We start from the raw sequence: 14,492 nt of genomic DNA on the forward strand, positions 1-14,492 counted from the left end.
TATAAAAAATGATTAAGATACAATCATGGTACAAGGTATCACGTTGACAAAAATCTAATCGAAAATTTATAGAGTTGCTCATAAACCGACACGTGTCGCTCAAATGTTATTTGAAAAATGATTAAGATTCAGTCATAATAACGTGTCACGCAAACCGTTTTCTTATTTAAAATCTTGCAAAATATTTATCAACATACATTTGTCACATCCAAAACTTTTCTTAAAATAGATTCTATATCCATCTTTCAAAAAAAAAATTTAAAAAAATGTTCCAAATGTTATATTTCAAGGTGGCCTAGTGGTTGGGATGAATTCTTGATCCGTATTCTACACGGCACGTCCTGGTTTGATTCCTAATGTTGGTGAACCACACGATGGTGGCCAAGGGGGGCTAGAATGCCTATGTGAGTCTTCCCTAACCCTAAGGGGTGAACTGAGTCTTCCCTAACCCTAAATGGTGAACTACTGTGACAAAACCACAACTAGTCACCTTGTTAAAGGACAGCTAATATTGTATTTAAGTAGGAGTATGTAAGTAGTAGTTTAACTTAACAATAAATAAGAGCTAAATGTGTGTGCGTTGTACCATAGTATTTACCAATTTACTAAAAAAATAAAATATTTAGAAGATTAAAATGACACGCCCCGACCTCGATGTCCTCGGGACATCGGGATGGTCACATGCTAGCCGACACCCGAAGGGTGACGAAAGCCATTTAATTTAAGCAAAAGCTGAGAAATATGCTAAAACGGGCAATAGGTACTACTAACACAATACTAAAGTTCAACTGCTAATTAATAAAATTATGGTCATACACATAAGTTCAGAGCATACTTCTAATATAGAGTACAAGAAAAATTTAAAATAGAGAAGTGTTATTACAATAGGTGCCGAAGCAGATAAGATGTACCACTGAATCACTGGTAGGGAAATACCTCGTAGCTCAGATTGTATTCCTCGTTATAAGGTCCTAAATGGGGCACAAAACAAACGTGAGTGGACCAAGTTGATATATATATATATATATATATATATATATATATATATATAATAAAACAGTTGTCAACGTACTAACCCCCAGGTTTTATGAAAACACATATATCATGATAAATATAAGTTTTCAGAAACCTAGCTTGCCGTGCAATGTCTCAAAATCATAACTTGTATATATAATAAACACTAGTGAATTGTCCAATAACCCCCAGGCCCCATGCTGGCTCCCCGTCTCTGAGCAGACAGTTAGAGGAAAATACACTTCAGGCCTCATGCCGGCTCCACGTTCATGTGCCAATAGCCAGAGGAAACACACTTCAGGCCCTATGCCAACACCAAACCGTCATCGGGGATGGACCGGAATCTATCCCTTACGTCCCGTAGCGAAAAGGACCACTAGGTAAGTACAAAATCGATGAACATATTTATATTGAAAAGCAACTTCATAGTATAAAGTCATCCATCATCTATACTATAAAGAGGTGTTCTAAACATGTTCTAAATATCATATCGTCATCCATCAGATATTCTATAAGAACATGGGTTATAGGAAAAATAGTAGTAATTCAATCTAGCCTCAGTAAGCATGTTATTGTAAACACGGAAATTCCTACGATGAATGAGACAAGAACACGTGTACAAAATAATATTTTGTATTAATGATTTTGGGGTTACAATCTCTTATACAAATTTAGCATCTAATTCGATCTTCGTAAGGTGTTGATTTGTGGATGGGCTGTTGATCTAAATGGTCGTTGGGGCTTGATCTTTAGGATGTGTAGTTGTGTAGATTTATGGATAGGCTGCTGATCCAAAGGGCCGTTGGGGCTTGATCTTTGGGATGAATAGTGGTGTACGGATGGTTTCTTCAAAGGGCCGTTGGGCTTGATCTTGAAGAACGAGTGATGAACGATGAACACCTTCTTCAAGGGCCGTCGGGGCTTGATCTTGAAGGAGGATTTGACGAGCAACGAAGACAGCTTTCTTGATCCTTCGGGATTTGCTTGGGAGCTTTAGAGTTTCAAAGCTTCAAGTTTTTGGTGTGATGTCAATTGGTTATGAATTGGCCCCCCATGAATGCCTTGGCTTCCTATTTATAGAATTCCAAAACTTGATTTTTGGATTTAAATAATCAGATGAAATAAATCATTTCTGCCAAGTGTTGACACGTGTCATCTTTGATGAATTTTCTGATGATTCTCGATTTCTTGTTAAGTCACATGTTATGTGTAAAATTTATGTGACACGTGAACGTTGAAATTTTAATTGTTGATCACCATTTATTTCACCGAAATTTCGATGTCTACAGTTATGTCACAAAACATTTCATAAAACATAATCATTAAATCATGATTTTCATGTATGCATTTCTATTATTAAAACATGCTTTTGAAGGGGTCTACTCACCGTACACTGATGGTGCAAAGCTGTACCAAAAAGGAATAATGGAATCACCGCTAATAATTGCACCTATTCACATAAAGGGGTACCTTTAATCAAACTTTATTCAAATGATTGAATTTAGGATAACGGACTTCAAAACGGGTCCAGGACGTCGAAATTAGCCTAGGAGAGGTCCCAAACGAAACCCCGAAAAGTCAACAATCAAAGTCAAAGTCAACGCTGACCATTGACCGAGTCAACAGTCAAAGGTCAGACTGGGCTTGGATTTGGGTTAGGCCGATAAGGCCCTAAGGGTTTTGGGTTTAGATTTAAGGTTAATGGGTTTGGGAAAGGGGGCTGAAAACCCAAGTTCTAATTGGCCCTAAGGCCTTAAATGTATGGGTTCTAAACACACGGGCCTAAGGCCCTAATTAAAATGGCCCAAGGGCCTTAATTTTTAAACAATAATGAAATAAAACCTCAAAAGGTTTTGGGTTGGGTCAACGGGCCACAGGCCCTAAACAAAACGGCCCGAAGGCCTTTGGGTTTAAAAAAAATTAATAATAAAAATAAAAAGTGAAAGGGTAAGGGTTTTAGGCTTAGTTCACATCGGGCCTAAGGCCCGTGAGCCTTGGAAACGGCCTGAAAGGCTTGGGTGCACCGGAGAAGAACTCCAAAGCTTTCCCAGCTCCAGCCAACTGCAAACAACGACCTTAGACTCCGATCTAGGTACCAAAATGAAGCACAAGACGAGATGAGCAATTTTATACCTTTGGTTCACCGTGGAACAGCGTGAGATGAACAGAAAGCTCATCGACACTCATGGGCTCGCCCGAGTTGGGTGAGCTTTCTCTCAAGTTGATTTCAGTCTATACCTTGAAAATAATGAGATAGAATCACTAAACCACATCCAAACATCAATCTATAACGGATAGAAGGAGACCCGATGCTTACCTAACCGGAAAAATGAAGGAATCTCACCGGAGTTCGTTTTCTGGGTTTCGTCCTCGCAGCCACGGGAAAGAGAGAGAAAGATGGAAGAGGAAGGAACAAGGATAGTGATGGTGTCTTCCTCGCAGATGGTTGTGCAGCTGTGTGTGTGTGTGTGCGCGTCTCAGCGAAAGAGGGAGAAAAGAGAGAAGGGAGAGAAAGCAGAGACAGAAAGAAGAAGAAGAATAAGTCACAGGGTAGGGGACAGAGAGAGAAAGGTGAGGATGGTTGGGGTGCTGCCATGTGGCAACTTGAGAATGAAAAGGATCTAACTATTTAGATCCTGATTGGGTAAGAAAATTAGGACTAAATTGATAGATTTAATAAATTTTTGGGGAGAATTACATAATATATTTTTATAAATGGGGGTAGGTGTAACAATCTACCCCTTTATAAAAATTTCGTCTCCAAAATTTACAACCTTAAGCAAATAAAAACGGATACTGACCCCTCATCAGGCCTTCGGTTTCCCACGTTGCTTCCTTCACAGCGTGGTTCCTCCACAACACCTTCACCAACAGGATAACTTTGTTCCTCAACATTTTATCATGCCGATCAAGAATAGCCACTAGTTCTTCAACATAGCTAGCATCCTGACTTACTTCTAGTGGCTCTAACTGAATGATATGAGAGGGATCTGATACATATTTCCGAAGCATAGAAACATGGAAAACGTTGTGAATCAGAGATAACTCCTGTGGTAACTCCAATTTATAGGCAACTGCACCAATTCTCTCCGTAATCTGATAGGGACCGACGTATTGAGGACTCAACTTTCCTCGCTTACCAAAACGAACAACACCCTTCCAGAGAGACAACTTCAAGAATACAAAGTCACCAACCTTATACTCACGATCCCTGGAATGTTTGTCCGTGATGTTTTTTTATCGATTTTGTGCTGCCTTTAGGTTTCTCTTAATCAGCTGGATGTTCGCATTGGTAGTGTCCATAATCTCTGGTCCCAGCAACACTCGTTCGCTGGCCTCTGCCCAACACAACGGTGTCCGACACACCCTCCCATACAGAGCCTCATAAGGTGCCATATCGATGCTCGAATGATAGCTGTTATTGTATGCAAACTCAACCAACGACATATAGCTATCCCAACTACCCTTCCACTGAAAAACAGACATTCTCAACATGTCCTCTAATGTCTGAATTATCCGTTTAGACTGATCATTGGTCTGTGGATGTTAGGCAGTACTGAGCAGCAACTGATTACCCATGGCAACATTAAAAGCTTTCCAAAACCTGGAAGTAAACTTGGGATCTCTGTCTGAAACAATGGAGATAGGTACACCATGAAGTCTAACAATATTATCGATGAACAACTTCGACAACTTCTCCAGTGAATAGGTCTATCGAACAGGCAAGAAGTGAGCGGTCTTAGTGAGTCGATCGACAATTACCCAAATGCCGTCAAATCTTGAATGTGTCATCGACACCCCATACACAAAATCCATGGTGATGTCTTCCCATTTCCACGCTGGTATCGGAAGATTTTACATCAATTCTCCAGGTCTTTGCCTCTCAGCCTTCACCTGTTGACAAATGATGCATCTACTCATATAATCCGCCACATCCCGCTTCATTCCTAACTAGTAATAAAACGAACAGATACTGCAATATAGTTTAGTGCTTCCCAGATGCATGCCATAAGCTGACAGGTGCGCTTCATCCGGGATTTCCTTTTTCACTGCTTCGTTACCCTGAGGCACGTATAGTCTGTTTCCCCACATCAAGGCTCTATCCTTTCGGATAATAAAATTTTCATTTTCTCCTTTTTCCATCGAAATCTTTATGTCAGCACATTCCTGATCAAGCTCCTGGGCTTCTATGACTATACCCACTAAAACAAGTCTAACCTGGAAGTGTGCCAACCAAGCTCCTTGATCACCTGCTTTCACCGAAACTCCCGTTTCTCGAAGAGAAAATAGTAGCGGAACATGAATAACTCGAAGGGAAGCAAGTTGTCTGTGATATTTTCGACTAAGTGCATCCATCACTACATTGGCATGTTCGAGATGATATTCGATCGTGCAGTTATAGTCAGTGATAAGTTCCATCCATCTTCTATGCCTCAAGTTCAAGTCTCTCTGCGTAAAGATATACTTGAGGCTCTTATGATCAGTGAAGATGCAGCACTTCTCACCATACAAGTAATGTCTCCAGATCTTTAGAGCGAACACCACCACATCCAAATCATGAGTGGGATAGTTTCGCTCATGATTCTTGAGCTATCTGGAAGCATAAGCAATGACTTTATCATGCTGCATCAGTATATAACCCATACCTGACAGAAAGGCATCCGTGTAGATCTCTAACTCATCGCTATGGTCTAGAAGAGCAAGAACGATAGCTTAAGTGAGATGCTGCTTCAGCTCCTGAAACCTCCGTTCACAGTCTTCATCCCACTAAAACTCAACTTCCTTCCGAGTCAACTTATTCAAAGGCAGGGCAATGGCTGAGAAACCCTTAACAAATCTTCTGTAATAGCCAACCAGACCTAGAAAACTCTTCACTTCTGTAACATTCCTCGGTTGCTTCCACGTAGTTATTGCCGACACCTTCTGAGGATCCACACTAATTCCCTCAGCAGATACTACATGACTAAGAAAGCTCATCTGGTTTAGCCAGAACTGACACTTGCTAAACTTAGCATACAACTATTCACTTCTCAACCTTTCCAGCAGCAACCTCAAATGCTTCTTGTGTTTGCTAACACTCTTAGAATATATCAGAATATCATCAATGAACACAATCACAAACTGATCCAGATACGGTCTGAAAACTCTGTTCATCAAATCCATGAACCCTGTAGGTACATTCATCAATCCAAAAGGCATGACACGGAATTCAAAATGTCTATACCTAGTGCGGAAGGCAGTCTTCGGTACATCTTCCTCCCGAATTAGCAGCCGATGATAACCTGAGCAAAGATCAATCTTAGAGAACACATGAGCCCCCTTCAACTGGTCAAACAGATTATCAATCCGACGCAGAGGATAACGATTCTTCACCGTCACTCGATTTAGCTACCAGTAGTCGATGTAAAGTCTCATCGATCCATCATTCTTTTTAACAAATAAAACAAGAGCGCCCCAGGGAGACATGCTAGGTTGGATGTAACCTTTATCCACTAATTCCTGAAGTTAAATCTTTAATTCCTTCAATTTCGCTGGTGCCATTCGATAAGGTGGTAAAGAAATAGGGTCTGTACCTGGGAGTAAATCGATGGTAAATTCAATTTTCCTCACAGGCGGTAGCCCTGGTAAATCCTTCGGAAAGACATCCGTGAATTTCTTCACCACTAGCACATCTTTAGGACTCAACGAAGGTTTATCCCTCGTCACTACATGGGCTACGAATCCCACACATCCCATATTCATCAATTTAGTCGCCTGGATAGCGAAATTAATACTATTAGGAAGGATTCATCACTCACCCTGAAATATGATCGACGGTCGTCCAGGCCGATTAAACGTCACAGATTCTCCTAACATGCAACATAAGCACGGTGCCTGGATAACCAATCCATCCCCAAAATAACATCGAACTCCGCCAAATTAAAAGGAACCAAATTAGCCTTCATCATTTCTCCTTCCACCACTATTGGACAACTTTTATACTCCCACTGTGCACATAATAGATCTCCATGCGGCATTTGTACAAGCATATCATAGCCAAGCGGTGTAGATGGTGAATTTAAGTTCGGTGTAAATGATGAAGACACAAATGAAAAAGTAGCACCTGGATCAATTAGAACTCTCGCCCAATTTCCATAGATAAGTAACATACCAGTAATAACTTGAGGATCCTGATCAGCCTCCTGCTGAGTCATGGTGTTGATACGTTCATGGAACTGATGTCCTGCACCACCGTTATGGCCACCTCAAGCCCTAAAACCTTGGTTGTTACGGCCTACTCGATTCCCCTGAGAGCGGCTACCCGAAGCTGCACTAAACTGTTGCGCCTGTCTCTGAGTGGAAAATTGAGTATTTTGACTTCCACTCCCACCATAGTTCTAAGTGTAATTACCACCATAACTAGAACTCGGATTACCCCCTCCACCATAACTCAGAACAGATGCATAACTCTCAGCAGGCTGTCTTGAAGGGCAAAATCTGGCAATATGACTCGTGCTTCCACACCTGTGACACGTAATCGGTGATCTGAAGTGACTGAATGATCGTCTTCCTGATTCATTGCCTGATCCCTCACTAAAAGAACCTGAACCTTGACCTTAACGTTTGAAGGAATGAGAGTGTCTAGGGCCAACAAAGTCAGGAGCTACCAGGTTCCCTCACGCTCTGAGATCGAAAACCACGACCCCTCTGGTTCTGGTTCCAAGTGTCTCACGCTCCTACATCGGGGTGGTTCCTAAAACTGTGACTGCTCCTGATTATGAGTCTCCCACCTAGATTGCTCAATTCTTAAACAGGTCTTGATCATTTCCTTGTAATCTGTGCCTCTGAGCTACCATTGCTTCACGATAGTCTAGATTCAAGCAAATCAGTAACTAAACCATCATTTCGCTCGAGTTTCCATAAGTCCCTGCATGGTGTCTTGACAGGCGCCAAAAAGTATTATCCATCTCAGTAATACTCAGATCGCCTTAGCAAAACTCCAAAATTGTCTCATCATTAACTGATAACTGGGACTCATAAAATGTGCACTAAAAGCTTTCCCGAACGCCGCCCAAGTCATCGAAGTACCTAGTGGACGAGCATTCTTCACTGATTTCCACCAAATCCTAGCACTCCTCTTAAGAAAATAACCTGCAATCTCCGCCCACTCACATGCTGGACATCTCATACTCTTCAGAGTGTCTTCCACTTGCTCCAACCATTCATCAGCATTCGAACAGGCTCCCACTACTCGAAGATCTGGAATACCATGACTGCTAGCAATCTCAATATAGGTGCGATTTGATCTATTAGTAAAGGCATTTCACAAAACGTTGGCCAATTGCTGGATTCCTCCCCCTATACCAGAACGAGCTCGACGAGGTACATTCCCAATCTGACACGCCCCGACCCCGATGTCCTCGGGACATTGGGATGGTCACGTGCTGGCCGACACCCGAAGGGTGACAAAAGCCATTTAATTTAAGCAAAAGCTGAGAAATATGCTAAAACAGGCAATAGGTACTACTTACACAATACTAAAGTTCAACTGCTAATTAATAAAATTATGGTCATACACATAAGTTCAGAGCATACGTCTAATACAGAGTACAAGCAGAATTTAAAATTGAGAAGTGTTATTACAATAGGTGCCGAAACATAAAAGATATAACACTGAATCACTGGTAGGGAAATGCCTTGTAGCTTAGATCGTATTCCTCGTTATAAGGTCCTGAAGGGGGCGCAAAACAAACGTGAGTGGACCAAGTTAATATATATATATATATATAATAAAACAGTTATCAACGTACTAACCCCCAGGTTTTATGAAAACATATATAACATGATAAACATACTTTTTCCGAAACCTAGCATGTTGTGCAATGTCTCAAAATCATAACTTGTATATATAATAAACACTAGTGAATTGTCCAATAACCCCCAGGCCCCATGCTGGCTCCCTGTCTCAAGCATACAGTCAGAGGAAAATACACTTCAAGCCTCATGCTGGTTCCCCGTCCCTGTGCTAATAGCCTAAGGAAACACACTTCAGGCCCTATGCCAACACCAAACCGTTGCCCGGGACGGACCAGAATCTATCCCTACGTCCCGTAGCAAAAATGACTACTAGGTAAGTACAAAATCGTTGAACATATTTATATTGAAAAGCAATTTCATAGTATAAAGTCATCCATCTTTTATACTATAAAGAGGTGTTCTAAACATGTTCTAAATATCATATCGTCATCCATCAGATATTCTATAAGAACATGGGTTATAGGAAAAATAGTAGTAATTCAATCTAACCTTAGTAAGCATGTTATCTCACAAAACATTTCATAAAACATAATCATTAAATCATGATTTTCATGTATGCATTTCTATTATTAATACATGCTTTTGAAGGGGTCCACTCACCATACAGCGATGGTGCAAAGCTGTACAAAAAATGAATAATGGAATCACCGCTAATAATTCCACCTATTCACATAAAGGGGTACCTTTAGTCAAACTCTATTCAAACTATTGAATTTAGGAAAACGGAATTCAAAAACGGGTCTAGGACGTTGAAATTAGCCTAGGAGAGGTCCCAGACAAAACACCGAAAAGTCAACCTTAAAAGTCAATGTTAACTGGTCAAAGTTAACTATCAAAGTCAACGCTGATCGTTGACTGAGTCAACGGTCAAGGGTCAGACTGGGCTTGGATTTGGGTTGGGTCGATAGGGCCCTAAGGGTTTTGGGTTTAGATTTAAGGTTAATGGTTTGGGAAATGGGACTAAAAGCTCAAGTTCTAATTGGCCTTAAGGCCTTAAATGTATGGGTTCTAAACACACGAGCCTAAGGCTCTAATTAAAATGGCCCAAGGGCCTTAATTTTTAAAACAATAATTAAATAAAACCTAAAAAGGTTTTGGGTTGGGTCAACGGGCCACAGACCCTAAACAAAATGGCTCGTAGGCCTTTGGGTTTTAAAACAATTAATAATAAAAATAAAAACTGAAAGGGAAAGGGTTTTGGGCTTGGTTCACAATGGGCCTAAGGCCCGTGAGCCTTGGAAACGGCCTGAAAGGCCTAGGTGTATCGGAGAAGAACGCCGGAGCTTTCCCAGCTTCAGCCGACTGCAAATAACGACCCTAGACTCCGATCTAGGTACCAAAATGAAGCACAAGACGAGAGGGGCAATTTTGTACCTTTGGTTCACTGTGGAACGGCCTGAGATGAACGGAAAGCTTATCGACACTCACGGGCTCGCCGGTGTTGGGTGAGCTTTCTCCCGAGTTGATTTCGGTCCAAACCTTGAAAATAATGAGATAGAATCACTAAACCACATCTAAACATCGATCTATAATGGATAGAAGGAGACCTGATGCTTACCTAACCGGAAAAATGAAGGAATCTCGCCGGAGTTCGTTTTCTGGGTTTCGTCCTCGCAGCCATGGGAATGAGAGAGAAAGATGGACGAGGAAGGAACAAGGATAGTGATGGCGTCTTCCTCGCAGATGGTTGTGCAACTGTGGGTGTGTGTGTGTGTGTGTGTGCGTCTCAGTGAAAGAGGGAGAGAAGAGAGAAGGGAGAGAAAACAGAGACAGAAAGAAGAAGAAGAAGTCATGGGGTAGGGGACAAAGAGAGAAAGGTGAGGATGGTTGGGGTGCTGCCACGTGGCAGCTTGAGAATGAAAAGGATCTAACTATTTAGATCTTGATTGGGTAAGAAAATTAGGACTAAATTGATAAATTTAATAAATGTTTGGGGAGAATTACATAATATAATTTTATAAGTGGGGGTGGGTGTAACATAAAATATAGTTTTGCACCAACTAGGGATGAAAAAATTTAGCTCTACACTATCTTTTAGAGGATAAAAAAAATATCCCTTTGGAGATGACTGTTTGATAAGTATATTGGTTTTTAGTTTTAAGTAACTGAACATATGAAACTTGTTTGGTAACTGCTTTTAGTTTACACTATTTGAAAATTGTTTACTAGATACTTTCAGCTTTCATTTTTTGTTTTATGTAAAACATGGGAATGAATATTTTTTTTGTTCAAATTGTGAAGTGGTCATAAAATGAATACATGTGACAAAGAGTTTGTGGCATTTGTTGTTTGAATTATAGGTTCGTCTATTACACTTTTTCTACAACATTCAATATTGGAATTATCTCTTTCTAGCTTGGGCAACCATTTACTTTATTGATATTAATGAGAAAAAATCTATGGTGCTTCGAAGTACACAATACTTTGAACTTTTTAATCGTTAGATCTTGATTTTTGTGTTTTGACCAAAGATCTAACAGTTAAAACACATGAATATATGATACTATGAAGCACCATAAAATAACCCGTGTGCCGATATTATCATACCCTTTGATGATATGAGTAGCTACTACGAACACTATAATTCTCACTGATATGGTCAATTTTGTATCTCACACTTCTCATATGCGAGCACATACATCTTTTTACATAAACAAATCATTGCTTGGGGTACCCATACCTCTTATTGGACTTTCATATTTTAGGGGATTTGATCATAACCTCCTATGAAGTGTTATTTTGAATATGACTTGAACTTCTAAATTTCTAGTTTTTTAGAGTTCATATTTTAAAATTTATAGATTTTTAATACTTCAGGCACAAAAGAGATTAGTACAAGGTTTATTTATGACGTTCTTTTGGAACTTCCCTTTCTCGCCTTAACGAAGTGACAATATGAAAATGTGCAGTATAGTACCAAGCACAACCAAATGCCAACTTGAATTTCCACCTTACATTTATGATCCAATTGTAAATTACTCCAATGCAATAGCTAGTAAGAGCATCTCTAAGAGAAACTCTGAATTTTTATTAACCTAGCAAGCAAATAGTGTCAAAAAACTATTTTAGCTACGCAATTTAACTTTTCATCTCCAACAACACTCTCTATTTTAACAAAGTTTGAATATTTTATTAGTAACAATTCCAACAAACCCACTCATTTTCTAAAACAACGAGTTTCTCTGGTTTGCAAAACGAAAAGGTTCATGAATATGTGTGTAGAAGGAGATTCTAAACTAATTATGGATGCGATCAAAGGGACTTACCTAACACCTTGGAGGTTGAAGAACATTGTGGAGCCAAAAATAATCAAGAAGAATGTGGAGGTGACACATTGATTTTTGGGTAAAAAATACAAGATTGCCCTTGAGGCACACCAGGATTTCTACGCGCAACCATTGGACAATCATCCCTTAATCAAGTTAAAAGTGCCCAAAATAGGTATTTATTCAAAACCTATTTCATCCATCCTCATCAAATCTTCTCCACAAGGTAACCCCCAAATCATTCATTTCTAATTATATTAATTAGCTAATTTATTTATTTATCACCCAATTAATTTATTAATTAGCTAACAAAACATGAATCTTACCCAAAAAACCATCCAAGTGGCCGGTCCCCATCCTCCCAAAAGGGCTAGCCACTCCCCTATAAATACATCTCATTTTTTCCAAATCTCAATTCCAACTCTCTTGCAAAATTCTCTAAATTCTCCAAACATTTTTCCCTCAAAATTCTAACTTTGGCATCGGATGTTCTTTGGCTAAAGCCCCCTCCCCCCCCCCAAAAAAAATCATCGTGGGCGCGTGAGGCTTTTGACCTTGACCTAAGGTGTTATTTGTTTTGTAAGTGCAATTTTGTCCAAGAAGAAGAAGACGGAAATTTGCATCCACAAATTGGTGCTTTCATTGAGAGTCTTGATCAAACGCTCATAAAAGACTCTCACATTCAAGGTTTTTCGTTTTCTTATAGATTTTTCGTACGTTCTTATTGTTGGAATTTTTATTTTTTCAAATTCTTCGTTAAAACGTAAAAGAAAAGTACAATAGCAAGAGATTTGGAAACCTTGACGAACGGAAATTCCAACGTTCAAGGATTAGGACTGCGGTGATCTATGAGGCTTAACACAATGATGAGTGGAGCGCAACCACCCCCACGGGGCACCACTATGGCAACCACCACGGCGCCATAACCACAGCCCAAGCCGTGCCATTCAAGCCTACACGAGCCCAAGCCTAAGGCGAGACAACCCGAGCCACTCAAGCCCGACGCGAACCCAATGCGTTACCAAGCTGAGCCCTAGCCTCGCACCCATGTGCACTACACGCCGAGCAGGCCACTCCCGTGGCCCAGCCTGCTCCCGTGGCCTAGCCTGCTTCCACGGCCCAGTCTGCTTCAACGGCCTAGCCTGCTCTAGCGGTCCAGTCTGTTCCCGCGACCCAGACTACTCCCATAGCCTTCCAAGCAGCTCAAATCGATCCAAGATTAGTTCAACCATTTTGACTTCAAATTTCTAGGCCTACGATTAAACCAGGGGCATTTTCACCATATTTCTCTGCGAATTTGACATTTCCTAACTCAAAACTCGCGCCTGGAGTCTACCACACTTCCACTGCTCAAGGAGACACATTCCTTCTAAGCTCTTCCAACCCAAATGAAGAATAACACTTGTCTCGATAGAATTGACGAGCACCCTCGCACAGCAGACAACTTTGGTGAATCAGCTTTTATAGCGCATCGAGATGCAACATGCCCCATACAAGGTGTCCCGAAGTAGGACAATGGAGACAAAGAACCTCTTCAGTAGCATCCCGGTAAGCAGCCATTTGACTAACCACGAACCGAGCGTTTGGGCAGTGTACACTCCCGGTTGGGCCCCCAAGATAGTGTATACTCTCGTCTTAGCACGCAGAGGAGCATGCACTCTCAACTAGGCCTATAGACGAGCATACATTCATAGTTGAGGCCATTCTCCTATAGTCAACATGAGCAACCTTCCAGGCAAAATGTTCATTTACAAATAGGCCCGCAAAAAGCGTCTTTCACTTCACATCGGAGTAGGCAGCATGAAGGACAGAAAGAAGTAGTCACTTAGTCCAACTCAAGCTCATCCAATAGTCTACGAAGAATTCCCTCGCCTGCTAGGAATGAACCACATGCACCACAGTCGTGGCATAGATAAGCAGAGCACGTAGAAGTGTAGCCTAGACCAGTAGATCACGACTGGGGGCAGCCAAGAGCTTTGTTACCCCTAACAAAGGCAAATTCAGGAAGAAATAGAAAGGCTCCTAATCGAGCGATTACATGATTTCCAATGCAACAAGGTCATTAAGAAGGCATTACGATGAGGCATGACCAACATAAGCAGGCTACCCTTCATGGATGAGATCGAGAAGGCAGAGTCTCCATGCAAGTTCAGCATGCCACATGTCACATCATTCAAAGGGGATGGAGACCCGGAAAGACACCTAAAGCACTATCGAATCACAATGATCCTCTATCGAAACAACAACGATCTTATGTGCAAGATATTTGCCACCACTTTACAAGGCGAGGCGCAAGATTAGTTCTACACCCTGCCACCATAATCCAGCTGGAGTTTCAACAAATTTTCTTTGGTTTTCACCAAAGAATATTCATCATATCGCTCGATTAAGAAAAAGTCCTACCACTTGTTCAAC

The sequence above is a fragment of the Malus domestica genome, chromosome 16 (assembly GCF_042453785.1).
Source record: "Malus domestica chromosome 16, GDT2T_hap1".
Taxonomy (NCBI): Eukaryota; Viridiplantae; Streptophyta; class Magnoliopsida; order Rosales; family Rosaceae; genus Malus; species Malus domestica.